At 40.9% G+C, this 26826-nt stretch overlaps 1 protein-coding gene across 2 annotated transcripts in view; it reads left to right on the forward strand.

Moving 5' to 3' along the window:
* EXOC4 (exocyst complex component 4) overlaps positions 1-26826 on the forward strand; it is an 830711-nt gene that overhangs the window by 783991 nt on the left and 19894 nt on the right. The window lies entirely within an intron of this gene.

Below are 26826 nucleotides of genomic sequence, written 5' to 3' on the forward strand. Positions count from 1 at the left end.
GAGGAGCTGTTTACATAAATTTATTTCCTACAAACCTACTGCACCAGGAACATTACTTTTGTTTTCTGCAGGAAATGTTATGAGTTTTCCTATTTGGAATGACCAAAGTGTAGTTTGATAGAAGGGGATTAGCGATGACATGCTGCCACCTACTGGAGCTGCCCACAGACAGCCAGACTGAGAATGTCTGTGGTCTCCTAAATCTCCCCTCACTCTTCTGAATCAAGAGTGGGTATTGCCCTGAAGCAGACTTCAAAGGTGACTTGGCTTGAAAATATGAAATGCCCCACCTATCAAATAAAAATTTATCTGACTGCTTTGCTAGAAGAACAATTTTGTTTCTGAGAAAGAAGCACAATATTTGTCACATCCTTTTCTCTGTTTGCATTTCCCAGCTTTATTCTGCCATTGGTCTTGTTTGCCTTCCCAATTCTAGGGGCACCTATCCTTTTCCCAAGATTTACCTTTAATACTCCAGATTTTTGACTCAAGATTATTAGCCGTGTAGATTTGGGATTAATTTTGTAGAAGAGACTAGTCTGCTGCCAAAAAAATTCTTCTTTTAATGATGATGCCCCTTAAAATGCTGTTAAATCTCTTAAATTTAATAGTGATAAAAAGCTAGCCCTGATTTTCCTAGGAGCCAGAGTAAATTGGGAAATGCGATGGTTTACATGGTTTCCACTGCCTGATAGAAAGAAATATACCAGTTCATAAAATACGGTAATAAAACAAAATCTTGTATGGCCTGATCTGATGGACTTTTTTAAAAGATCTTTATATAAATAGGTTTAAATAATATTACATCTCTCCAACTGAACCTTCATTTGACCTTGCTGTCCCGTATGTGACCATGCCGCTTTTTTCTGATCTCCCTTTTTTTACATTTACATTAGGTCCCGTGCATTGTAACAATTAATTGATCTCTAATTAATCGTTTAATTAGGACTCCTTGAATGCAGGTGAGCATGACTTACTGGTCTGCATATCCTTCACAGAGCACTTCAGAGCAATAAATACTTCTAAGCCTCTCAAAAAAATCTCTCAGTAACTGACGTTTGATTCCCTATAAACATATCTCATGTGTGAGGCTTTGATTAAGTAAGATTTCTTTTGATTATGCTCAATTAGTGTCACCATATTTTGTATATATATATTGTCAATGTATAATTTAGGGTTCCTCAAGATTACTGGCAGACAGTGACAGTCTTCCCTTTGTAGCACATGTGCTGGAATTGGAATGATTCAGAGATTAGCATAGATAGCGAGTGTTATTATTATCCAATAAAGATCCCAAGGAACAGAAATAAGAAGTGACCTGTCCAGAATCTCTCATCGAATCCTGCTATTTATATATCCTGCGGTACCTTTGTATTCATCATAGTTAGTAAATTAACCCACCCAGGGAGGCTATTTTTCTGCCAGGGAAGGGTTGCATTGTATTGAAAAGATATTAAGCTTGTTCTGTGACTAAAGCCCAAGAATGATCATTTACCGACTCTATTAGAATTCTCACTGAAAAATTTGAGGCTGGAAGCTGACCTTTCTTGTTTTCTAAATAAAGATGTAGTGTTTAAATTTTGATGCTTGAAAGTAGGAAACTGGCACAATCACTGTTGTAAAAGCAGAGCTACAGCCCCTGCAAACTGCATCATACCAGACTTTCCATCCTGCCCCTCCCTTTACCTGCTTTATCATATACAGGAAGAAAGCCCTTGTCTTCATTCCCCCTCCTGTTTTACTGAACACCCTTTGCTGATCCAAAGAGAAAAAGATCAGAGTACTGAAGGAAGGTCACATGGCCACAGCGAATTCTGTGGCCAGCACTCAGCTTAAGGACCTATTGTTCTCAAAAACCTTCTACAATGTGCCTGGCCCATATCAGTTGCTCTTTTAATAATCCTTTTTTTTTAAATTTTCTGTACTCTAAAATTAATACCTCATTATGTGCTATATTGTTCTTCATTTGTCCCCATCTTTTAATATTTTATTCCTCTAATGTTTATTAGCATGTTCTCTCTCTCTCTCTCTACTGAATTATAAAGTTCTTGTGACTAGTTACCATGATTGTATTTTGTTTGTTTGGTTTCTGGGTGGTTTTCCCCCTTTTACTTCTCTGTAATAGACTATCTGTCAGCAATCTAAAGTATTTATGAAAATAATTTGGGTTTTAAAATATGTTTGATATGTATTACTTTCTATGTATGTTTGTTTTTTTGAGACTGACTCTTGCTCTGTCACCCAGGCTGGAGTGCAGTGGCCTGATCTCGCCTCATGCAACCTCTGCCTCCCAGGTTCAAGCGATTCTCCTGCCTCAGCCTCCCGAGTAGCTGGGATTAAAGGCACGCGCCACCACACCCGGCTAATTTTTGTATTTTTAGTAGAAACGGGGTTTCACCATGTTAGCGAGACTGGTCACAAACTCCTGACCTCAAGTGATCTGCCCGCCTCAGCCTCCCAAAGTGCTGGTATTACAAGCATGAGGCATGGTGCCCAGTCACGATGTATGTTTTGGAGAGCATCCGTGGCTAAATACAAATAGATTACCAAGAAATAGTTTTTGTACCTAGCTTTACAGACCTTTAACTTTAAACTACTTTCTCTAAAACAAGGAAAGCTCCTGCAAGACATGTGATTTTTTTACAAACCATCCTAGAGGCCTATATTGGTGGCTTTCTCTCAGTGATGATGGTGATGATGATGATGACATATTCCTAATATAATATGAGTAATTATAATTACTGTTATATAATGATCTCAGCACATGACATGAACTTTAGTAAATGCTTTACCTACATTGGTTCACCGAATGTCCCTGAAACTCTATATTTAGCTATTGCTGCAAATAGATGAGAAAACTAAAGCTTAAGGAAGTTAAGTAAATTCCTAGTTTACGTAAGAAGAGAGGCAAGATTCAAACTTAGGTCAATCCAACCCCAAAGTCTATGTATGCTCTTAAGTACGTGAAGTAAGGCTACCATTTTGGTTGATGTTGGGTCTCTCTTTTGCTTATATTAAAATATGATTTTATTTTTCGGTTAGTTTCTTAGCTGTCAAACATTTCGTTTTTCCTTTATTTTCTCTGTTTGGGTGTCTTTCCCCCTTGATTTCCACTGAGCTCTGATTGCCAACTGTTTTAATCAGCTTTAATGGGCAGTTTGACAGCAGAGGGTCTGCAGACTCTTCCTACCTTGGTAGGTGTTATGGGGTTAGTTTTGCTCAGCTGTCAGGTGTTCGTGCTGCCTGTGGGTCTTCTGCTGGCCTTCCAAACAACTGTCCTTGGGGAGCAACACTTAGACCCAAGACCGCACTCCCTCAGAACCTCACCACAAATTAGCACATCGTCCGCAGCACTGAGCAGCCCTATCATTAATCCAAATGCATACACCTGTACTTTTAAGAAAATAAGCAGCTAAACCAAGTGCTTCCCAAAGACTAGCAGAAGGTATAAGAATTTCCTGATCAGCTACAGGGTCTCTTGCAGGGAAATTGTTTTAAGTGGAAACTCTTTGACTCCATCCCTAAAAGTTCTGATTTAGAAGGCTGAGGGTAGGGCTTGGGCATCTGTAACTTAACAAGTTCTCAGGAGATTATCATGCAGAAATACTGGCCTGACCTCGTTTTCTTTGAGATTCATGCAATATCCAGGCCATCGTCTTTCAACCTCATGTTTCTCCTTTAGTCCCCCTTACTCTTATCTCCTACTGCAGGCAGTGAAAGTAAAAATAACTTGAAAGCACTTTTCTAGATTATTTTAAATTATTAAAATGACACACAAGGTGGTCACCATTATTACTCTCAGTTAACATGTGTAGACATTGAGGCAGAGTCGGGTTGTATTCTTGGAAATTTGGGAGTAAACTAAATAGCATTTCATTCACCTAGTAGTTGGCTAATAAATCAACCTTTAATTGTTGCATGAATTTGAGTAAGTTACTTCAGCTCTCTTGGCTGAAGTTTCCTCATCTATAAAATAAAGGGTTTGTGCCTGAAATGCCAGCACTTGGGGAGGCTGAGGCAGGTGGATCACTTGAGGTCAGGAGTCGGAGACTAGCCTGGCCAACATGGTGAAACGCTGTCTCTTCTAAAACTACAAAAATTAGCCAGGCATGGTGGCAGGTGCCTGTAGTCCCAGCTACTTGGGAGGCTGAAGCAGGAGAATGGTGTGAACCCAGGAGGCAGAGCTTGCAGTGAGCCGAGATTGCACCACTGCACTCCAGCCTGGGTGACAGAGCAAGACCGTCTCAAAAAAAAAAAAAAAAAAAATTAAGGGTTTGATTAGAAGATGAACTATAGGGTCTCTTGCAGATTGGACTTGCTTAGAGTTCCATGACATAAAGCCAGAGAGGGGTTTGAGAGATCTAGAGCCCTGCCTCAACTCCTAGCTCTCAAAAGAGACTATCACAGGAAAGCTATCTAAGAGGAAGGAAATTAGCTCCCATCCAATTCCATAAAGATACTGTAAACATTTCTGAGATATGCAGTATATAACAGGCATTTTAATATTTGTTGACTGGACAAACTAATGCGTGTGTGTATGGATGAATTAATGAGGAAGGAAGTACTGTAGGCCTGTTTCTTTTCATAGTCAAGATCGTGCTTATAGCATTTGCTCACCACACGTACAGGAAAGTAAAACAGAGATAGACGCTGGCTACTGCTTTTGCATGCCTATAAAGGTCTTATAAGGCTCTGAACAGTAATTCAAAACATAAACGTGTAGGTACTCAAAAACATAAATGTCACATCTGCTTTAGCTCTTCATCTCCATTGCTGTGCTGTAGTTTTCCAATTGATGGAAAGGTTTTATTCAGATCAGCCATTTCTCTTTTTCCTGGAGGCATTCTTAATCTCCGTGTTCTAACCTTTAACGATATAGACTTTGGTTGCCATGTAATGATTTCCATTGCCTGGAATCTACATGTTTAAATTCTTCCAAAGAATTGTGCATCTTCTGTTTTTCTCAGTTGCAGATGGAGTCAAACCAGAAAAAAAAAAAAATGGTGTAGGAGAGGCCAGCTCTTGATTGACTTCTCTCTCGACACACACGGTCAGGGGAAGGAACGGATCAATGGCCTCAACTTTTCAGCAGGCATTAACACTGCATCTCATTCTCCTTCAGGCAATCTGTTTCACAGAGACACTGATTAAACATTTTGGGGTACTGGGGACAGAGGGAGGGAGGGAGAGGTTGGGTATTTTTAGTGGCTAGAGCCTTTTATTGACAACATTAAAGGCTTCATTATATATTTGACCAGAAATTAATTACAGCCCAGTTCCCCATTTCTCCCTTAGGTGACAGTCTTCTGTTGATGTGTGCCACTGTGAAAGTAATAATAGGTTTCAAATGTTTGTGAAAAACATAAAGTAATTACTTGCTGTGGTAAATCAGTCATTTGAAGCTTCAGCTTTTCTCTGTTCTATGTGTGTGGCAGTCTGTCTTTTTCTTTTGTTAACTTTAATTATACAACGTATGCGAATTTTTATTTTTCAGTTTTCAGAAATTTTGCTTTTTTCATTTCTTGGTGCATAGTTCTCCAGGGATATAGGTATTGAAATGATAATGACACATAACCAGCATTTGAACAAGGGAAGCATATGTGTGTGAGGAAGCTGATTGCTTTAGTTAAGTTTCGTAGCTATTGGCTATCAGCTATTTGCCAGTTCTCTAATGGGTCTTAAATATTTACTGTCTGTTGTACAGAGGCGAAGAATTGGCTTTCAGGCATTTTAAGGCTCCTTCCACCAATAGCACATGTTTACATTAAAGGCCCTCAAGCCAAAGAGTCTGTAATAGCTCTTTCCCCTTTTTCAAATTAAAAAAAAAAAATCTGTTATTTTCTAATAAAAGCTGCAGCTCCTTGCCTGGGGTTCTTGCCTTCCAGTAAGATCTGTAAAGATCTGCTTGGATAATACCAACCTCTATGTTGACTCACCTGGACAAAGAGAGAGAAGTTTCCTTTTGGCAGCTTTTTTAACAGGGAGCCTTGCCCAGACAGAATAGTGAGGCCTGTATACTGGCCAGCATGGCATATTATCACACATCAATTTCCTTCTGTCTACACTAAGGCTAGCTCACTCCTCAAAATAGGAATTGTTCACATGTATTTTCAACTCAAATAATTCATGTTAATCTTGTTTCTCTATTCTGTCTAATCTCTCTTGTTCATTCCTGATAAGTGAAGTCTCCTAAGTCTGCATTTCAAAGGTTTGCTTAATTTCCCATACCAAGCTGCCCCTCTTAAAACAATGTTTTCTCCATTCGATGTTAACCTCTTTCTTTGAACTGTTATTTATATTTAGAACCAAATATAAGAACAGTAAGAACTGGTTATCAGTAATTCCTCTGTATGGAAAATCATGCTAAACTAGGACTCTATGCTTTTACATTGCAATGATAATTGGGATTCATGATGTTTGCCTGAGGCTAGAATATCCCATCCATTACCAAAGAGGAATACTACTACAATTTAGTATAGTTAGCATTATATATATTTTGCTGTATTCTGTCTTTGAAAAATCGGTGACTCAATATGATATATCTGAGAATAAGCAAGAATATCTGATTAAAAATAGCCCCTCATTTTCTTTTCATACTGCATCATAGAGTATTTATATCTCTATAATTGTCACAGCATTTCATTTCTTCCATAAGACTAGGTAGTAATGACAAACTGCTTAAAATAATTTTATATTGCTTTATTTTTAATATTAATAACTACTATGAATTGAGTACTTACTTTGTATAACTTATGTTGATTTACACACATTATATTATTTAATCCTTATGCTAACCTAGTATGTTTACAAATTAACTTTTTCATTTTGCAAATGAGAAAACACAATCCCTGAAGGATTAAGTAAGCCGGGTTCTACACTGTAGTAAGTGACAAGACCATGATTCAAAGTCAGGTCTATCTGCAGTTTAGCCATTGCGCTATACAGCTTATGACAATGTAATACATTAGCATTTCAAGAAAATGTACCCCAGCCTCAATGTTCTTATTGACTGTATTGCACAGTATTCCTAGTCGAAAGAACTTAAAGGAGAGATGGCAGTGTTTTATCTTCCCAGAGAGGAACTGAAAGGAGATGTTGTATAGCAGACCCGCAGGGAAAAACAAAAGAAGACCCAAGAAGATGATGAGGGAGGATTTTAGCACAGTCCCTAAGACCTGTCTAGGAATGACCACAGTCACTGATGGGCCCAACACAGGCATGAAGGGGGGGTGTAAGACCTCAGAGAGACCTGGCATGGCAGCAGTGTTAGGGGTGCCCAAATCCAGGAGGAAGGCTGGACCACACCTTACAGGGAGAATGAGTCCACCAAGTACAAACCTCAATTCCCACAGTATCAGTAGAGCTCCTACCTAGGGTGGTACCACAGTGACTGATGAAAGTGTCTTAAAATAGCTCTTAAGAAGTTAGTGGCTGGATGCGGTGGCTCATGCCTGTAATCCCAGCTCTTTGGGAGGCCAAGGCAGGCGGATCACGAGGTCAGGAGATCGAGACCATCCTGGCTAACATGGTGAAACCCCGTCTCTACTAAAAAATACAAAAAATTAGCTGGGTGTGGTGGCAGGTGCCTGTAGTCTCAGCTACTCAGGAGGCTGTGGCAGAAGAATGGTGTGAACCCGGGAGGTGGAGCTTCCAATGAGCGGAGATTGCGCCACTGCACTCCAGCCTGGGTGACAGAGTGAGACTCTGTCTCAAAAAAAAAAAAAAAAAAAAAAAAGAAAGTTAGTATGTTTTTAATTACTTTAAAATATTCACAAAGGAGGAGAAATCAAGAAGCTCTGTCTTTTGTTATTTCAATAGAAAATCCAGTCATTTTAAAAGAAAAACTAGTGATATATTATTGACACTTGTCCATTTTTGGCTACCCCTCCTCTAAAATCTGTGTTTAAGGAATTACCCACAACCTGGTCTTGGAGTGAAACAAAGTGCGTCTTCCATTATAAACACACAAAAACCCTAGCTTGCTTACTGTGTGGGGGACAACCTCAGCTGCACCAATCAGTTGCATGCACTCTGAACTCTGATCGGGGAGCTAAGGACTCCAAGCACAAGGGTGACAGAGCACCACGGAAGGCTCTCTCAGCAGCAGTGGTAATTTCTGGTTACCTAAGGTGGAGGCAGTAGTAGTGGCAGTGGTATGGCCAACATCCACTTCTGCTGGCAGCAGAGCAAGACCTGGTGTTCTGTGTTTAGCAGCAGCTGTGGTGGTATCTTCACAAAACTATCTTTGAAGAGTGATTCTGGAGAGATTTTGGCCACAATCCCAGCTGCTGTCTAGCTTTGTTTATTCCTGCTCCCTTTCCAAGTCTCATTCTCCAGCCTTCCTGGCTCATCTTGGAGTTGCCCAGTACCCTTTCAATAATTCCTTCTCTGCAACTTTGAACCCTGATTGTTACATATATATATATATATTTGTAGTAAAATCTAGTAATAAGTGTTAATCTTACCTTTTAATTCTGGCAGTCCACAGTGAAGTTTGGAGTCTTATGTGATTATTATTACTATTGAAGTTTCAACCCACATTGTATCACCTATCTTGGTCAATTATATAACAACTTAACTGTTTATCAAGAATTTTTATTTTTTAAAGAAAAAGCAAAATTGACTGGATTGCATGCCCTGAAGCAAGGCTACCCAGATCTGGGAAAAGTTAGTTATTAGATCTACACATTTGTTTCCAATAAATCATCCAAAGCGCAGTACCTAAAACAACAACCATTATATGAGTTCTCTTAGTTGAGCAGATTGACTGGGGCCCAGCTGTAAGGTTCTTCTCTGGACTGCCTTGGGTTCTCTCCTGTGGCTGCAGTGGGATGGCAGCTAGGGCTGGAGCATCCGGAATGGCTTGCCTCATCCGTCTGGTGATTTGGTGGGGACAACTGGAAGCCTGGACTCAGCTGGGAGACGGGCATGGCTCAGTTCCTCTCTCTGTTTCTGTGTAGTCTCAGAGATTCCCCCTCTCCATGTAGATTTTCCATGTGATTGCTTCATCAGGGTAGGCATACCTCTTACATGGTTACTTGGGGCTCCCAAAAGCATGAAAGTAGAAGCTATCAAGCCTTTTTAAGGCCTAGACCCAGGATGAGCATAGTATCACTTCTGTCACTTTCTTAAAGCAAGTCACAGGGCTAGCCCAGATTTAATGTAGGAGAGGACAAAATAGAGGCATGAATAAGGGGAGGCATGTTTCATTAGGAGTTATCTTTGGAATTTAGTCACCACTATACTTAAACTTCAGCCTCCAGTTATGTGCACCCAACGCAGTGCCTCATACAGTAGACATTCCATCTATTTGTCAGAATGCTTCCAGCGCAAGGAGCAGAAACTTAATTCAAATGATTTAAGCCAATAAAGGAAATTTTTTGAATCATGAAACTAAGACTTTCAAGGGCTGGTTGGCTTTAGGCTTGCTTTATCCAAGGATTCAGACCATATCAGCAGGATCGCTTCTTTTCTTCCTCCAACTCCTGCTTCTATTTGCATCTGCTTGTCTTTATAACTACATAGCCTGTCTCCCCACAATGGCAAGGTAGTAGCCCACACTTATACTCATAGCTGGAAATCTTAGGGAAAGGGAAATCTCTCTTCCAGAATCCATGGAAGGACTCTTGATGGGCTCTGTCCGTTTCTGAGCCAATTCCTGTGGCCAAGAGGAATGCAGCATTCTGATTGGACAATTTCAAATCACCCACCTGCACCTGTGGTGAAAAGTTGCTCAGTCTAATTTGGACCTAGAAGAACATTTTCTAGAGAAAAGGAAGGTTTGGTTACCGAAAGAAGAGGGATAGATACTAGATAAACAAAAACGAGATAATCCCTAAGCCCAATAGCAGTTTGCTGAATGCATAAAATGTAGCTTATAAATGAGTGGTGCAGACACTACCGTACTGAGTTTATTAGGTGTCAGAGAAGATAGACATTTTAAAACTGCTGTTATGGAAAGACATTTTTATGGAAAGAGGTAGAAGTGCTGCTGGAACATTATTCAAAGTGGGTTGAAATCATTAGAGAAAATGTTGTAGAAGCAGTTCTTGAGCTGTACTTTGAAAAAGGTAAGATTTAGAAGGAAGGAGGATTTTATAGGCAGAGCAAATGTTGCTTTCTTAAAAAACAAATGCTGTTAATAAAAGAGAAGGTTACAGAGTATAATTTTAGGATGTTTCTGATCGTCTGAAACTATGCATGTAAGAAAATCAAGAGTTTGGTTATTATAGTATGTTGAACTATATAGTTACAGATTTAGTTGGTTCCAAAAAGATTTTTTTTAACCTATATATGACAAATGGGTGTTTTAGTGAGTTAGGGGGGTTGGGGGGCTCACACAAAAATAAAACTATCAAGTTGATTGCTATCAAGGAAAAGAAAACTCCTTTAAAAATATATAGTATATTCGTTTTTGTTGTCCTTTGTCACTTTAACAATAGATGCTGAAATTACCAGAAATAACAGTAATCTGTATTTATAGTCCTCCTGTGAATCTGAAGGTTTCCATAAATGTAAATTAGTTTGGTTCCACTCTCATGAACTCAGGAGGAAACAGAAGCGAAATATTCCCAACTACCCCACCCGCACTTCTGTCTGAGAAAGGCAGTGAAAGAAGGACTGAGAATGTGAGGAAAAAAGCAGCAAAAACTGAATTGGCTGGCCGGGCACCATGGCTCATGCCTGTAACCCCAGCACTTTGGGAGGCCAAGGCGGGCAGATCGCAAGGTCAGGAGATCAAGACCATCCTAGTCAACATGGTGAAACCCTGTCTCTACTGAAAATACAAAAATTAGCTGGGTGTGGTGGCGCATGCCTGGCATCCCAGCTACTCGGGAGGCTGAGGCACGAGAATCGCTTGAACCTGGGAGGTGGAGATTGTAGTGAGCCGAGATCACGCCACTGCACTCCAGCCTGGCGACGGAGAGAGACTCCATCTCAAAAAAAAAAAAAAAAAAAGAAAATGAATTGACTGAGCTGACTTTATAGTTGTCATGGGGTTAGTGAAGGAGAAAGAAGCAGAGAGCAGAGACAGGATTTGAATTTGGTAAGAAGAGAGTCCTGGTTGGCTCATATCCCTAGATCGTACTGTCAGAAACTCAGAAAGTCTTAATTGAGTAGGACCTTAGAGATGATGTCTTCTAGCCCCTTCGTTTATCAGGCTGGAGACTTGCTCTGAGAGGTGGAGTAACTGGCCACAAATGATCCAGATAGGGCTGAACTCCTTGTTCTGGGCTCCCTCCTGGAGCTGTCAACACCTTCTACAGACTCATGTCAGGAGCTCTCAGCCTTATTCACATTCTCCCCAGGAAGAGTGATGCCCTAGGGCAGCGACAGGCAACCCAGGAAAATGATTACTAGAATCCTCTAGAGGAGGAGGGTCATCTTGTGATGTGTTTCTGATACAATCCTAAGAGTATCATGTTAACCCCATTAACCATAATCTCCACCTTCTCTAATACTAGAGTAACATTCCTGTGGACACATCTTTACAAACAAAAATTACTATGTGATGATAATTATGACTTCTGTTCACATACTCAAGTCCTTGTTACTAAGTAAATGCAGAAAGATTATTAGTTTTATCAGCCTTTGATATTGAAATTGTCATGTTCTCTCTTAGCTATGAAGACCTGCTCTGCCCACATCAACTTGGTTATTTTTTCATAAGGAAATTAAAGTAGAAATTATAACAATTACTATCAGAGTTCTACTAAGCTGTAAGTCGAAACAAAATATAAGAACCGCGATTATGTGAGAATAACATGTGAGAGACTGTTCCTGCTGCTGAGATGCAGAAAGTGAAGTCTTTGGAAGAAGGCATGGAGTCACTAGGTAGCCACAGTGTGGAGGGTGGCTGGACTCCTCTGTCGCTAGCAATGGGCATGGTGCCACTGCCCATGCTTGGAAGATGAGTGTCTTCACCTAACTTGTTAAGTGCCAACTAGTCTTCTGCCTCCAATGAAGATTTCTCCTTAGGGTGCACAGGTTCTTCTCCTGAGCCTCAGGAGTTTAAGGTCATCATGTGCCCTTAAAGTGTGGAGTGATAAGAGAGAATCTCTATACCTCTGACCAATTTGGAGGAGAGCAGAGATTTAGTGTTGGGGCCACTTACACGTAATCTTCTTTTTCTCACTTTTTCACTGAGAGGAATGTGGTCTGATCTAGACATCTACTGGCTGCCTTGAAAGAGCATTCTCAGCTATACTGGCATATCTAGCGAAGAGATGTGAAAGGATCCTCAGGTGGCCCCTTTAGGGGTCTTTCTGAGGAGTTAGGAGGGACCAGAGGGAACCAGCCATTGTGACCATAGGACACCCACCCAGGTGGTTTTCTCTTAGTGTGATAAAGGAAGCTGATCTTGTGGAGGCCAAGATGTTCACCCAGTGGGTTATCTTTCTTATGCGGAGGGATGACATACCCTCAGTATCCAAAACATTCTAATGTCTCCGTTGTCTGTTTACATTATGCCTCCTCCTCACTGCAGGAGTTCCAAGAAGTTTTGCATCTTTCCCTATAACTTTTATAACTTTTGTCACCGCCCTGACTGATCTCCTACAACATACAACATGGGTAAACCTCAAAAACATTGTGCTAAATGAAAGAAGCCAGTCAAAAGAAACCACGCACTTTATAATTTCATTCATATGAAGGTCCAGAATAGGGAAATCTATAGAGACAGAAGTAGATTAGTGTTCACTTTAGGGCTGGATGGAGAATAGCAGGGAAGGGGATGAGAGCTAAAGGATACAGGGTTTCTTTTTGAGGTGAAGAAATGTTCTGAAATTCATTATGGTCTTGGTTGCACATATCTGTAAATAGGTTAAAAGCCATTGAATTGTACACTTTAAATTGGTGATTTGTATGGTATGTGAATTATATCTCAATAAAGCTGTTTTTTGAAGAAAAAAGCAAGAGCAAAAACTGAGAGCAGTGGTAGGGAATAGCAGAGAGTTTTTTGTTTCGTTTTGTTTTTGTTCTCTCTCTTTCTCTAAAAGGGAAAACATTTTTATGGGTTATGGAAAGACAGACACAAGGTTTATAACCCTGCCTGGAGGTAAGGAAATGGTTTTAGTAGTCTTTGTGATTTTAGTATCATTACTATCATCACTGTTGTTATTAAGAGTTGATTGTGGAGCTAAGTAGGACTAAGGAGCTTCCAGGTAGAGAAGGAGTAGATTATACTTGCGGGGGTAGAGACAGGTATTACTAGTTCAGAATCTGACACCTCCATCCAGCTGGAAGAAGACTTGCTTATGCTAGAAGATGAACTATGCTGCCATAAGCTACTGAAGAAATAGCAATTCCAAAGTTAGAATGGATGTATCCAAAGAAGAGAAACTTCTATGCAAGTGAATCTAAGACTCCATTATACACCCATGAAGTTAACAAGAGCTAAAGAAGCATACAGAATTATTTTGTTTTATACATGCAACAAAGATTTTTTTTGTAAGTTTTCATTTGTTGCTGAATCTTTCTCAGTTGTGGTTATTTTAATAAGCAGTGAGTTTGTAAAATCCTGATTTAAAATACTAAATGTCTGATCTCCCTATTAACCCCAAGCATCTGAGACTGTAAATTATGACTCTTTGTTGCCACCTGATGACAACAAAGAGTACAGCCCTTCTGGAAATACTAGCCTTTTTAGAAACAAATTAATTTCTTGAAAGCTGAAATTAGCAATCAGTGATTCAGAGATGGTGACAAAGGCTTTTTATAAGGTCCTTGACCTTGATATGAGAAAGAGGCCTCTTGTCATAGGCATCTTAACGCATACTGAAGTTTTTTCTTACAACTACATTACCTAGAAAGCAACATCCTCCATATTGAAAGTGATTTTCCATATATTACACTAAAGCATTCGGTGTGTATTGCCCTAAGTCCGTCAACAGTTTCTCCTGCAGTTGTCGCTGCTGTCACTGTCCAGTGGCTGCTCCTCTGGTGTCTGAACAGCTGCCAGCCTGTTCTCACTGTTGCTGCTGTCATCACCATCACACACAAGCTGTTGCCCCTGACACCATCTTCCTGCTGCTAATGGGACTGATTGGCACCTCTCCACACCACATCAAGGTGCAGGAGCTATTTCCCCTGCCAGGCTCAGAGCCATCTGACACCTCTTACTGCCACCATTCATTATCACCCTCACAGCAGTGAAGCCAATAGGAACTAGCCCAGTCCTGAGCTGGGGGGCCTCACTGGTGAAGGAAGTGTGGTGGCCACCTTTCTGCCTGTAGAAGCAGCTGGGCCTCTCAGTGAGACTGGACCCGGGGACTCAAAGAATTCTATACTTTTAGTGGTCAGCACATTAGAGCCCCAGCATATCTCTTCTGTACTAGTTACTGGAGATGAAAGCAATTAGAAAATTATTCTGTTTAGGAGAGTGGACAGCACCAACAGCTTCCTCCTCACCACGTGCCTGCATAGGTAACAGAAATAAGCAATATTCTGTCCCTCCCTGACCACTGGACAAAGATGAATGCCATGCATTGAAAGTCATTTTTAAATGTCCTCCATTGGCTCTAATATTTTTAACAGAGCTTGTAAGGTTTAGGTAATGTGTAGGGTATAAGATGGCAGACTTCATTACTGTACTTTCACAGAGAAACAAAAAGGACTAAATCCACAACTGAGAAAGAATAGGAGGATTTACCAATAAATAAATGATGACAGCAACTTTCTGGATGATAGGAAGAAGATGGAACATTGTTAATGGATAAAGTAGTGGGGTAAAAGGAAACCCTCAGTCTGGAATGTGCGATGAGGACCTCAGAGAAGTTCCAGGCTCATAATCAGCAGTTCAAAAAAAAAAAAATGTAGGAGTGCAAAGAGAAACTGAAAATAGAGACTAATGAAAATTTTCTAGACATAAAATATATATCCTACAGCACTATTTTCTTCACCCCTCCAAAATGTTGGTATCCAGAAGTTGTTCTTGAAAGAGCCATCCTAGGAAATATTTAGGGAAAGTCAAGACTTCTGGTGTGGATGTTGGAGAACCAGAATAAAACTTTCTTCATTCTAGCATTGGAGGGAGAGGTCCCCAGCCTAACAGTTGGCATCCCACCTGCTCATCCTAAAGAGAAACCCACCTTTTAGCACCTTCTGCACCACCCCACATAACACTCCCAGGAACTCCCTCCCTCTAAGAACCTTTTTAGAAACATGATCTTGCCTATACTTAGAGGCCCAGGATCCAATTGGAGTCCGAAGAAAAGAGAACAGAAAATGAAGGGGAGGGGAAATTAATGAAGAACTAGTAAAAATGCTTTTCTAGAACTCAGGAAGGGCCCAAGACTTCATATTAAGAGCCTGTTGGGTGCCCAGTGCAGTGAATGAAGAAATAGCCTCACCTAAAACACAGCCTCCTGAATTTTCGGAATGCCAAAAGTAAACTTATAAAAGCTCCAGAGAGAGGGGCATAAAAAAATGTCAGCTGGCATCAAACTTGTGATAATAGCACTAAGTGCTAAGAAATAATGAAGCAGTTCTTTCTCAGCTCCAAGGGAGAATGATTTCAACCTAGAATTAGACATCCAAACAGTGTATTGGCCAATTTTGAGGGCGCAATAAGGGCTTCTTCAGATTTACGAAGACTTGGAAAGTTGACTTTTCATGCTCTTCTTTCTAGGGAACTTTTTGAGAATGCATTTAAGCAAAGCAAGTAAATTAACCACAAAAATCAGAAAACGTCGTGTCTAAAAAACACTTGATCCAGCTCAGAACAGTGAAAAGGTAACCATGAAGCAGGCTTAGAGAGGAACCAATCCAAATTGGGATAATGAGATACAGCTGTTCTGGGGAACGGTCTCTGGGAAAAGATTCAAGAAAATAGGTAGTATGATTGAGAGGTTGAAAAAGAACCTAAGATGTGAAAAACTCAAGTAGTACAAGAAAAAGGAAAGGCAATTGGAAATTTTTAGGAAAAAAAGCAACTATACAGGAAATGTCTGGCCTGCATACAAAGTGAACTTCTAGAAGCACCCTCTTTGAGAGGCCTCAGGGCTGTGATATAGTTAGGCTTTGTGTCCCCACCCAAATCTCATCTTGAATTGTAATCCCCATAATCCCCACGTGTCAAGGGAGAGACCAGGTGGAGGTAACTGAATCATGGGGACAGTTTCACCCATGTTGTTCTCGTAATAGCGAGTTCTCATGAAATCTGATGGTTTTATAAGGAGCTCTTCCCCCTTCGCTCAGCACTTCTCTTTCCTGCAGCTTTGTGAATAGGGTGCCTTGGTTACCCTTCACCTTCTGCCATGATTGTAAGTTTCCTGAGGCCTCCCCAGACATGTTGAACTGTGAGTCAGTGAAACCTGTTTCCTTTATAAATTATTCAGCCTTGGACAATTCCTTATAGCAGTATGAAAACGGACTAATACAGGTTGTAAGTTACAGGTAGAGAAGGAATATAATCCTTAGCATCACTGGCCAAGCACTATCTGTGTATATGCGATGGCATAAATGCTTTTTATTGTTTTTCATGAATCATCATGCAAACAAAGCATGAAAGACTCCATTGTGTTTGCAGGATAGTATGTAAATGTTTATCTTCACCCAGCAAAAGTAAGAATGTAGCTGAGAGAAAATAGAAGGTGAGAGACAGAAATATGGTTTGGGGGAAAAAAGAAAAAAGGTTTTTTTTTCTTTTTTCTTTTCTTTACTTTTTTTTTTTTTTTTTTTTTTTTTTTGAGACAGAGTCTCACTCTGTCGGCCAGGCTGGAGTGTGGTGGCATGATCTGGGCTCACTGCAACCTCCACCTCCCGGGTTCAAGCCATTCTCCTGCCTCAGCTTCTGGAGCAGCTGGGATTACAGGCATGCGCCACCATGCCCAGCTAATTTTGTATTTTTAGTAGAGACGGGGTTTCTCCCTGTTGGTCAAGCTGGTCTGGAACTCCCGATCTCAGGTGATCCACCTGCCTCAGCCTCCCAAAGTGCTGGGATTACAGGCGTGAGCCACTGTGCCTGGCCAAAAAGATTTTTTAAAAGGGTCATTAATAGTGTCATCGTAAAAGTGGGAGCAGGCAGGAGATTTGTTGAAGTAAAAATAGTGGTTTAGGTAGTTAAATTACAAAGAACAGCATTTTCACACAAAAATGATAAAATATAACCATAAAATACTGGAAGAAGGAGAGCAGTATTACAGATGAGCCATATCTTTGTCTTCCACATCAGGAGATTTATCTTTTAGGATACTTTTAACTGCATGTAACAGAAAACACTGACTTAAGTGACTTTAAACTTTTTTTTTTTAAGTTTTCTCTCATCTAATGTGAAGTCCCAAGGTAGGGTGGCTTGTGGGTGGGCTAATTCAGTAGCCCATTGATGTCATGAAGAACCCATGTTCTTGCCATCTCTCTGCTCTTCCTTAAAGTGTGTTGGCTTCATCCTCTGAAGCTGCTCCTGTGGTACAGGGTTGCCTGCTGAGTTTCCAAACACCACAGAGACACATTGGAAAAAGAGTGTTTCCTTCTGGGCTTTATCTTCATCAGCAGGGAAACATTTCCTAGCAGTCCCTCAGCTGACTTCCGCCCATGTCCTGTTGGCCAGAACTTGATCACACATTCTCCCTAAACTAGTAACTGGCAATGGAAATGGAGAACTGCTTTCTTACGGCCACTCTTCAGCAGATTTGATTTGGTGGAAGTCCCTGGAAATAGCAATTTGTATCTCAGCATGAACCTGACTTAAGCGTGACAACTGTTAATCTCACCTTTCCCTTAATTGATAAGTGTTCATACCAGTAGCCCTATTACAGACAAGTTGTCTGTGCTGCCCCTGTATGAGTTTAATGACAAACGTAATTCAGAAAATAAAAGGCCATGGTGACTTTCTAGTTTCCTTGATCAGTAGTTTTCCCTTGAGATGCAGAAAGAGAGCATCCTTCTCTCCAGCTTATGTATCATACCAAAATCCTCAGAGCTGCCCAGGCACGATGACTCAAGCCTGTAATACCAGCACTTTGGGAGGCCAAGATGGGTGGATCATTTGAGCTCAGGAGTTCAAGACCAGCCCAGCAAACATGAGGAAACCCCGTAAAATACAAAAATTATCTGGGTGTGGTGGTGCATGCCTGTTGTCCCAGCTACTCAGGAGGCTGAGGTGGGAGGATCCCTTGAGCCTGGGAGGTTGAGGCTGCAGTGAGTTGTGTTCATGCCACTGAACTCTAGCCTGGGAGAGAGAGCAGGACGCTGTCTCAAAAGCAAAAAAGAGAGAATCCTCAGAACTGCTGAATGAATTTTTTCTTGGATTAAATAGCTTTATGTAATTCATGGATTCTAGAAGTTTCTTCATCTCTGTAAATCTATAGATTTTACATTTATATATGTAGATATTCTATAGAGACAGAAGGTTTCTGTGTCACTTCTCAAAGTTTCCTTGTCTTGCTTGGTGAGGTGGAAACAAAATGCAAGCTAGAGCTTGAATCCCACCTTTTACTAGTAGCTGCTTAGCCCCCAGTAGTTTTTAACCTTTTAATACTTTGGTTACCTTATCTATAAAATGGAGATGATATCTTTACACTTTAGGGTGGTTGTAGATTAAATGAAACTGCAAGTAAAATACCTAGTACAAATAGAAGGGGGAGACTAGTAATTATTCATTCTTATTCTTCCTGTTGTAATGTGTAAGAGGATTCTAGCACTTGGTTTCCCAGTTTTTATATTTTTGATAGTAGCTTGATGTTATTGAAAAGTGAGTCAAATTAGGGGGGAAGGCAGAGGAATTTAATTCTCATTTTAAACAGGAATATAGTAACAAGAGGGGAGATGAAAGGCAGCAAGGATAAAGACCGAAGGGACAAGGTATCAGTGGTTTTGACGAAGTTTTCTCAATCAAAGACTGCAAGCTGCTCCCACGTTGCCCAGATCCGGATCCTACAGAGCTCCATTGAAGGGGATTTCAGTGGAACGGTTTCCTCACAGAAGGAGACCAGGGTGACTTTATTTCTTCACCGAAACACTTTGATTATAAAAAGAAATCAGATGATCAAAAAGCATGAGATGATGGGTGAAATATGTTATATGATTATAATTCAATAACAATTGAATTTCTCTAGCATTTTTCCCTTGTGGGAGGCTCAAAGAAGTTCAGATGTATTATCTGAATTCGTTTCGGCATACATCGGTGGAGAGGGGCCCTGTGTTAGGCTTTCCATTCTTCACACTCTACCCAGGCCATGAGACCGGAGCACTGTTCCTGTAGCTTTGGTACCCGTGGCTTTATAAACATGAACATGAACATTTTAGGCACAGTTTAGAAGTGGATTATCCTCATCCCTCCTCAGGGAGAGTCCTTGAGTAGAAGCGTCATCTTTCCAGTTTCTTCTGAATCCCCTTCGAGCAATTGCTCTAGGTTCAAACAGTTCATGAAACAGAATGCCACAATAAAACTGAAGACTTCCTATGAGTTTTTGCAAGTTCTTATTTCCCAGTGATGTCCCAGGAGTTCTTGATAAAAAGGACCTTTTTTCTTTCTAGTATTCCAATTATAAGATAGCGATCCTCAGCATCTTGCTACTCACCAGCTCAGGTGTTCTCTGATTCTGATCCCGGGGAGTTCTTTTCAAAATGCCTAGAACTATGAATAACAAGGTGCTAACATAGATAACTTATCTTCCACTGTTTACCTTTAAAAGGTCAAGACTTAGTGCAATCTAGGCCCCCTATACCTACTGTGGACCACTCAGTAGAACAGACATCACATTTCCTGAGGCCAGTCTGAGAAGCATGGGCTAAGGAGTCGCAGTATTGATTGTATAAGGATTAGCATATCTGGCAGATGGGAACTGTCTGAACTCATTCAACTGAGAGGCATCTGCATCAGGCGGTTTGGCATTGCTGAACTTTCACACAGCAAATTGAGGATTTTAACATGCAGCCCGACTTCTCCCCTGGAGATCCAGTGAACACATAAAAAGATTTCAGTCTTATGAATTCCTGGGTATGTTAGGCATTACAAAATAAAAATATTTTCCCAAGTGCTGTATTGCTACTCTAGGCACCTATACTTACGTTTATGTTCTTCGGGAACCACTCCATGTAGTCAGATATCCAGGGATTGTTGGACTCTCATTTGTTTTATATATCCTTTAATTGCCTTAGACTGCTGAGCTTCATTATGTGGGTCAATTAGTCTTTTTTGAGGAATCACTTGTAACACACTAATTTTATTCTCTGTTGCTACCTTATGATTCCTCATCTCTTTCCCAGTCTCCACCCTCTAACTCATTCTCATTTTTATTTTACTTCTCCTGTTTATTACCTTATGTTCCCTCGCTATCCTCCACAGCCCCATGCCCTCATCTTCCCAGAGAGTGCTGGAGGCCTAGACCAAGCAGAGCAGCCACGCCGCAGGCTGCTCCCAGTCTGTGTCACTTACCATTGGCAGTAACTAGGGGCTCTTGGCACATCCCTGAGCTATCAGTTGGAAACAAGATCTTCCTAGGTCTTGACTAGGTCTAGGTCAGGATGTTGAGCATCAAGATGAATGGACATTTGCTTACCTAGCAGCCTCAAAGCACTCCAAATGCATGTGTAAAGAGATACCCATGTGTGTCTACATGGTAAATCCCATAACCTGTGTTCCCACTTCTGGAGATACTGAGGTTTCTGCCTTCATTTTCTTTGGGGGAACATGGAAAGGTCCACCCACCTTTACTTTGTTCCCCTCTCCTGCTTCTGTGTATGGTCTGAGTAGACATCTTGCTTAAGCAGAAATAGAAATGGGTGAAAGATTGCTACATGAGGCCATAATGATCAATAGATACAGATAATAGATAAATGTGTATGTACTTACGTAGGTATGGTATATACCTACGTGAGGAGTATAGGAGTATAAACCATGTACTCCTAACTTAAGAGTGCATGATAAAGCTTCAGGGAGTCCATAAACCCCCAAAATTATATGCAAAATCTATGTTTATATAGATGTGAATTTTTTCTGGCAAGATAGTCCATGATTTTACCAAATTTTCAAAAGGTGCTGTGAGAGTTTAAATCCATTCTCTTTGGCTGGCTGTATTTACTTTCTTGATCTTAGAATTCTGAACAAAACATTAGGGATCAGAACAGGCAATCATACTAATGCTGAAATAAAATCATATTTCCAGGCCTGCTAGTGTTGTCTCCTTCACCACTGCCCTCCATCATAGTCCTCCATTCAGAACCGACCTCTACCCCCAGCTGGTCATATTGCTTTTCCTTGCTGCCCCAGTACAATGAGCAACCGTGGGAATACAGTCTCAGGATACCCAGGTTTTCACTGTACTGAAGAGTTTACATGCAAAGCTCATCATCTTCTCTCATACAGCAGCTCCCCATTTCTAACTTTGATAGCATTCTCATTCAGGAGGGAAGTCTTGGATGGTTGTTCACTGCTGATTCTTTTTCATCATCTGTATCTGGTCCTAGCAACTCTACTTCCAAGTTTTCAGATATTAGTAACAGACTAACAGCTTCATTAACTTGGATTTTGGTTCTCTGTGAAAGTAGCCTCAAGATCTGCCAAATCTGAATCTTATTTCCATATTCCATCCCTTAACCTTAGATTTCACATTACACAAATTGCCAACACCTCTCTATGGCTCATCCATCTGTCCTGTCAGCCCTTTATATCCTGTTAAACACATAGACTTGTTGACTCTTTCTTCCTCCAAATCTGTAATAAAGCAACAGTCCCACAGCTGATGTTCATGTCTCTTGGTCTCTTCCCTTCAGCCATCCTTTGTGGTGTAGATAGACTAATCATCCCAAGATATTGCTTCTCTTAATTTTTTGCCCAATCCATAGAGTGACTTTTTCTATAAATACACTATTTGGCCCAAATTTGTCAGCATTAAAGAAAAACTTGCCTGATTACTGTTCTTTCTTAATTGGCCAGCATCTTCTCTCATTATTTAACCTTATGTTCCCGCTGATTTGACAGTCTTCTTTACATGTGACTCACAGTCCAACCTCCATGCCTTTATTCTGGCTGTTCTGATTCATTCTTCAACTCCCAGCCTTCAAAACACATCGCACTCCCACCCCTCCTCTGGAATAATTGACTGCTGCAGTTGACCCTCATTTTTCAGTTTTCTGAAGTCATTGCCATGTTACTTGAAACCTCCATAATGAAGCACATGGCATAAAACAGATATTTAATAAATATTTGATCATTTCAAAGATAGTTTTCCAACCAATGGAATTGAAGAGCAATAAAGGCATGTCTTGGGGAAAGCAGGTAGTGATAATGGCAAAGTAATCAGTGCACAAATTTTTAGCAATATGTAGCTAATTCTGAGGTAACTAAAGCTCAATTAACAATATTTGTAATATTGCATGTCAGCAAAGAAAAATATGTAAGCAGGCCAGGCGCGGTGGCTCACGCTTGTAATCCCAGCACTTTGGGAGGCCGAGGCGGGCGGATCACGAGGTCAGGAGATTGAGACCACGGTGAAACCCCATCTCTACTAAAAATACAAAAAAAATTATCCGGGCGTGGTGGCGGGCGCCTGTAGTCCCGGCTACTCGGAGAGGCTGAGGCAGGAGAATGGCGTGAACCCGGGAGGCGGAGCTTGCAGTGAGCCGAGATCGCGCCACTGCACTCCAGCCTGGGCGACAGAGCGAGACTCCGTCTCAAAAAAAAAAAAAAAAGAAAAGAAAAATATGTAAGCAAAGCATGTTTCAGGATGATACTTCTAAAGGATAGTCAATCACCTGTGGTACTATCATCAGTGGTACTAGTATTGGTCAACATATGCGATATAGGTGGTCAGGCCTTCTCTTTAACTAATCAGACGAATATTTAATATAGCTTCCCAAGCCTAATCCTTGGCTGAACTGTGACACGTGATCAGCTGGTGTGTACCTCTACCCTCTAATAAAGCCGAACCATGCATTTTCCTTCCCCTCCCTAAACTGATGGTAGAACCCACCAAATTTGCATATAGCCTCCTCTCCCCATGATTATGGCATCAGATGTTTATAGATGGTTCTGTTTGAGTTGATCCTAAATAAGGGAGACTTTTATCATTGTAACTGCTGTTCCCAAAGGGTAACATAAACTGCTTTAATCAGCAAAATATATATATCATCTTTGCCTTGGTAGATATTGAATTGCTGGCTCTTTCTTCTTTAGACCCAGTAGTCATTTCTTTACCTCCTTAATTTATGCATGAAGCCAAAAGAAAAATTACTTCATATTCTTAATAAAAACGACATAAGGTTTAGATAATTTTTTTACTATATGCAGTAAAAATGCAAATTTGTGTGGCTTATTTGCAAATGTATACATTAATAACTGATATTTAAACAGGCCAGATTAGCAATTTTACTGATATATTTAAGAGATTTTTCCAATAATTTGCACACTCAAAATCAATTTGAATACAATATGTAAATTGAATTTAATTTTTTATACAAAATTGTGGTTATCAGCTTGAACCATTAAATTTACTATTTAATATATGCTTTCCAGATCACTTGGTTAGAATTTCATTGCACCTTATCTATATAAATTTAATTAGGCTTGATATCATCAGTATATTATAGAACTAATTAAAGATTTAGATAAGTGCTGAGGGGGCTTATTGAAAACTCCATAAAGTTCCATTCGGAAAATGAGATATTATTCCTTCAGTTCATTGTGAGAGAGAGAAGGAAACAGCAAGAATATTTCTTGCAGTGTTTCTGAAAAATTATTTAACTGGATTTAATGGGCTTATTCCATTCTTTGAAGAGCTTTTTAATTACTCTATGTCTTTGTACAGTCCAACAACAGTTACAGTCTTTATTTAAAGGCTTTAAAATCCTCATTTCCCTCTTCTCCCACTGAGCCAACTGTGTTACATTCTGCTGGGCATATGTGCAGGTAGGCAGTACAGGGTTTGTGTACCCTGATTGCGATCATATAATATGTAGCAGCATTTGTGGGGAAGTCTATCTAGTCCTCCCAAGCAGAAGAAATGTTGAGAAAGCTCAGCGAGTGCCTGCCACAAATGTCTTAGAAAAAGAGAAAAGAAAGAAACCCTAGCCCAGGAGGATACCTGGGAAAAACTTAGACTTCCACTCAAAAGATACAGCGACTTTGAGTAATCATTTTGCAGAAATCACTTTTGAATTCCCTTGTATCTGCATCTCTGCTATAGAGTATAAAGCATATTAGTTTAAAAGAGTATTATTTCAACTAAGTGCTTTGTGTCTTCATTACAAAGCACAATAAAGCTTTTTAATACAATAAAGTCTCTATTACTTTCAATTGAATATGCCTGGAAGTAAAGCTGCATCAACCACATTTGCCAGTATGCTCAATGCTCTTGTCAAAAGCACTTTTTCTTCATTGCAGATTGAGTGACACAATGCATGCTAGGAAAAAAAAAAAAAAAGGAAAGTGAAAGGACACATGACAAATGTGGGCCATCTACGACTGGGTGCACTGTCGATTACGACAGAGGCCCGAGGAAGCCAGGGAACCGGAGAAATTGTCAAGAGCCTGTGTGGTGTAATAGAAAGGTTACAGGCTTTGGGCTCTGGAGATGCAGATTTAAGTCAGAGCCCTGCTGCTGATCAGCTGTGTGACCTGGACCTCATCTTTCCACACCTAAATCTTGCTTCCTGGAAATGGAAATAATATTAATAATGCTGCCCTGGCCAGGCACGGTAGCTCACACCTATAATCCCAGCACTTCGGGAGGCTGAGGTGGTGGATCACCTGAGGTCAGGAGTTCAAGACCAGCATGGCCAACGTGGCAAAACCTCATGTGTAGTAAACATACAAAAATTAGCTGGCCATGGTGGCGCATGCCTGTAATCTCAGCTACTGGTGCCGGGGGCTGAGGCAGGAGAATTGCTTGAGCCCGGGAGGCAGAGGTTGCAGTTAGCCGAGATTGCGCCACTGCACTTCAGCCTGGGTGACAGATCAAGACTCCATCTCAGTCAATCAATCAATATAATGCTGCCTCTTCCCCCACTGCAGTCTCCTTCATGGGTTCAGATGGTTTTTAGATGTCATATATTCTAGTCTACTTCATTTTTTTCCAGATATGGAAACTGAGGTACAGTGGGATTGCGTGGCATGATCGTGATCACTAGTTAGCTAGTGCTGGGGCAAGGACTGGAATAGATGCCTCACAGATGTCATGTCATGTCTGTGCTGTCACACAGCACATAAAGGAGCAGATAATTATTTTCTTAGTGACACCCTGGCTGCATTTGGTAGGGGTGGGATTTTTTTTCCCAAGCAACTATTACTCAAACACATCACTGCTGTTTTCCTGCTCAAATAGTTTGTAAACATTTACACCCCCCAGCCTGAGAAAACATTTGCAGAAACATTTGGGTCACAAACCAATGTTTGCTTCACCACCACATTTGAAATATTTCTCTTTGAAAACATCAGAAATGTTTGTCAGTAAAACAGATTCTCAACGGAAGTATAAATCTGGAAAGGGAGGGACACCCACAGCCACCTGGTTTGGGGCATTCAGGGTCCTCCAGGGATAGCAGTTTCTTCCTGGCCCCTAGGAATGTGTGACACCTCCCAGCATCACCGTAGACTCTGGCATTTCTTGGGTGTAAACTATTAGGGGCACATTGAGGAGTGCAATGGTTTCAGGGGAGGTTTGGAGGTGGCAAGTGAGTTCTGTCATGCAGCTGTGAATGTAGGCTAGTTGTTGAGAAGGAAGTGTAAAGAGAGGAGGCAGGAGATTGGCCAGGGCAGTCTGCCTGTAGAGAAGGACAGGCTGAGGCTTACTTGATTCTTCCTCATCTTTTCCCTCACTCCCCAGCACAGCCTCTGCAGCTCCAACACAGTTGTGCTAATTGGAAGTGGGGCCTTTAGAATAACCTTGGTTTGTAGCCCTTGCCTGATCAGTGATGGAGCATGGTTTAAGAACTGGATCAGCAGTTTGGAGTCCAGGCAGAGTGGGTTGGATCCTAATTCTATTTCTGACTCATGGATAATCTCAACTAATCCACCTTGCCACTGGGTGAAGCCTAGTGGAGAAGAGCTGAAAGGAGCCTGTGTGGAGTTTGCTCAAGGGAGTCCTTGTCACCACCTTCCTCCCATTTTGTTTTCTCCACCAATATCCAGGTCATGAGAGCAGCCCTTCCTCTGAGCCACAGGGAAGTAATCAATAAGGCCACATCCCGCTCACTGACATCCCTGCTGAAGCAGGTGAAGCACCTGTGGAAGGTCATGAGATTTTTTAAAGCACTGGAAATTACGAGACTGATTCTGAAGGTAGCAAGTGTGAGGGAAATGGAACCTCTGCTGCGTCCTGCCTACCACCATCTTCTGCAGGATTTGTAAAAAACTAGCTTCAGGTTTCCAGGCTACTTTTGCTGCCGTTTGAACAGTGTCTACTTTTTCTACTAGGGATCAGCATGTATTTTCTTTGACATCTGTATCTGCTGAGATCACAGGCCATCCTGGTCACCACCTTGCTGTCTAGAACAGCCTCAACTCAACTGAACAGTCATCCATTACCATGAATAAAGATCTGAAGGTCCACTCTGTGAAAGAGCAGACAATTGCAAGGCATCTCCTCCTTCAATTTAATGTAGTACAAGTTAGCACAACGTGCACACTTGGAGCAGTCATCTGCATCTCAGTTTCCAGCTCCCCCCATCCAGTGCTGTTAATGTGTTCTTGCCAGATACTTATATTCACATAGCACTTTACTATCAACATAGGGCTTTCACAAATATGATTTCAGTGGGTCTCTTGATGAGTCAACATTTTTGTCTCCCCGAGCATTTTCTGATTTGAACTGTTTTCTCACAGCCTAACTCAGCAGTTTTCCTGGAATGATGTGTGGGAGGTAAGGTATGATAGTGTATTGCTATGTA

Source organism: Symphalangus syndactylus, chromosome 6 (genome assembly GCF_028878055.3).
Source record: "Symphalangus syndactylus isolate Jambi chromosome 6, NHGRI_mSymSyn1-v2.1_pri, whole genome shotgun sequence".
NCBI classification, from domain to species: domain Eukaryota; kingdom Metazoa; phylum Chordata; class Mammalia; order Primates; family Hylobatidae; genus Symphalangus; species Symphalangus syndactylus.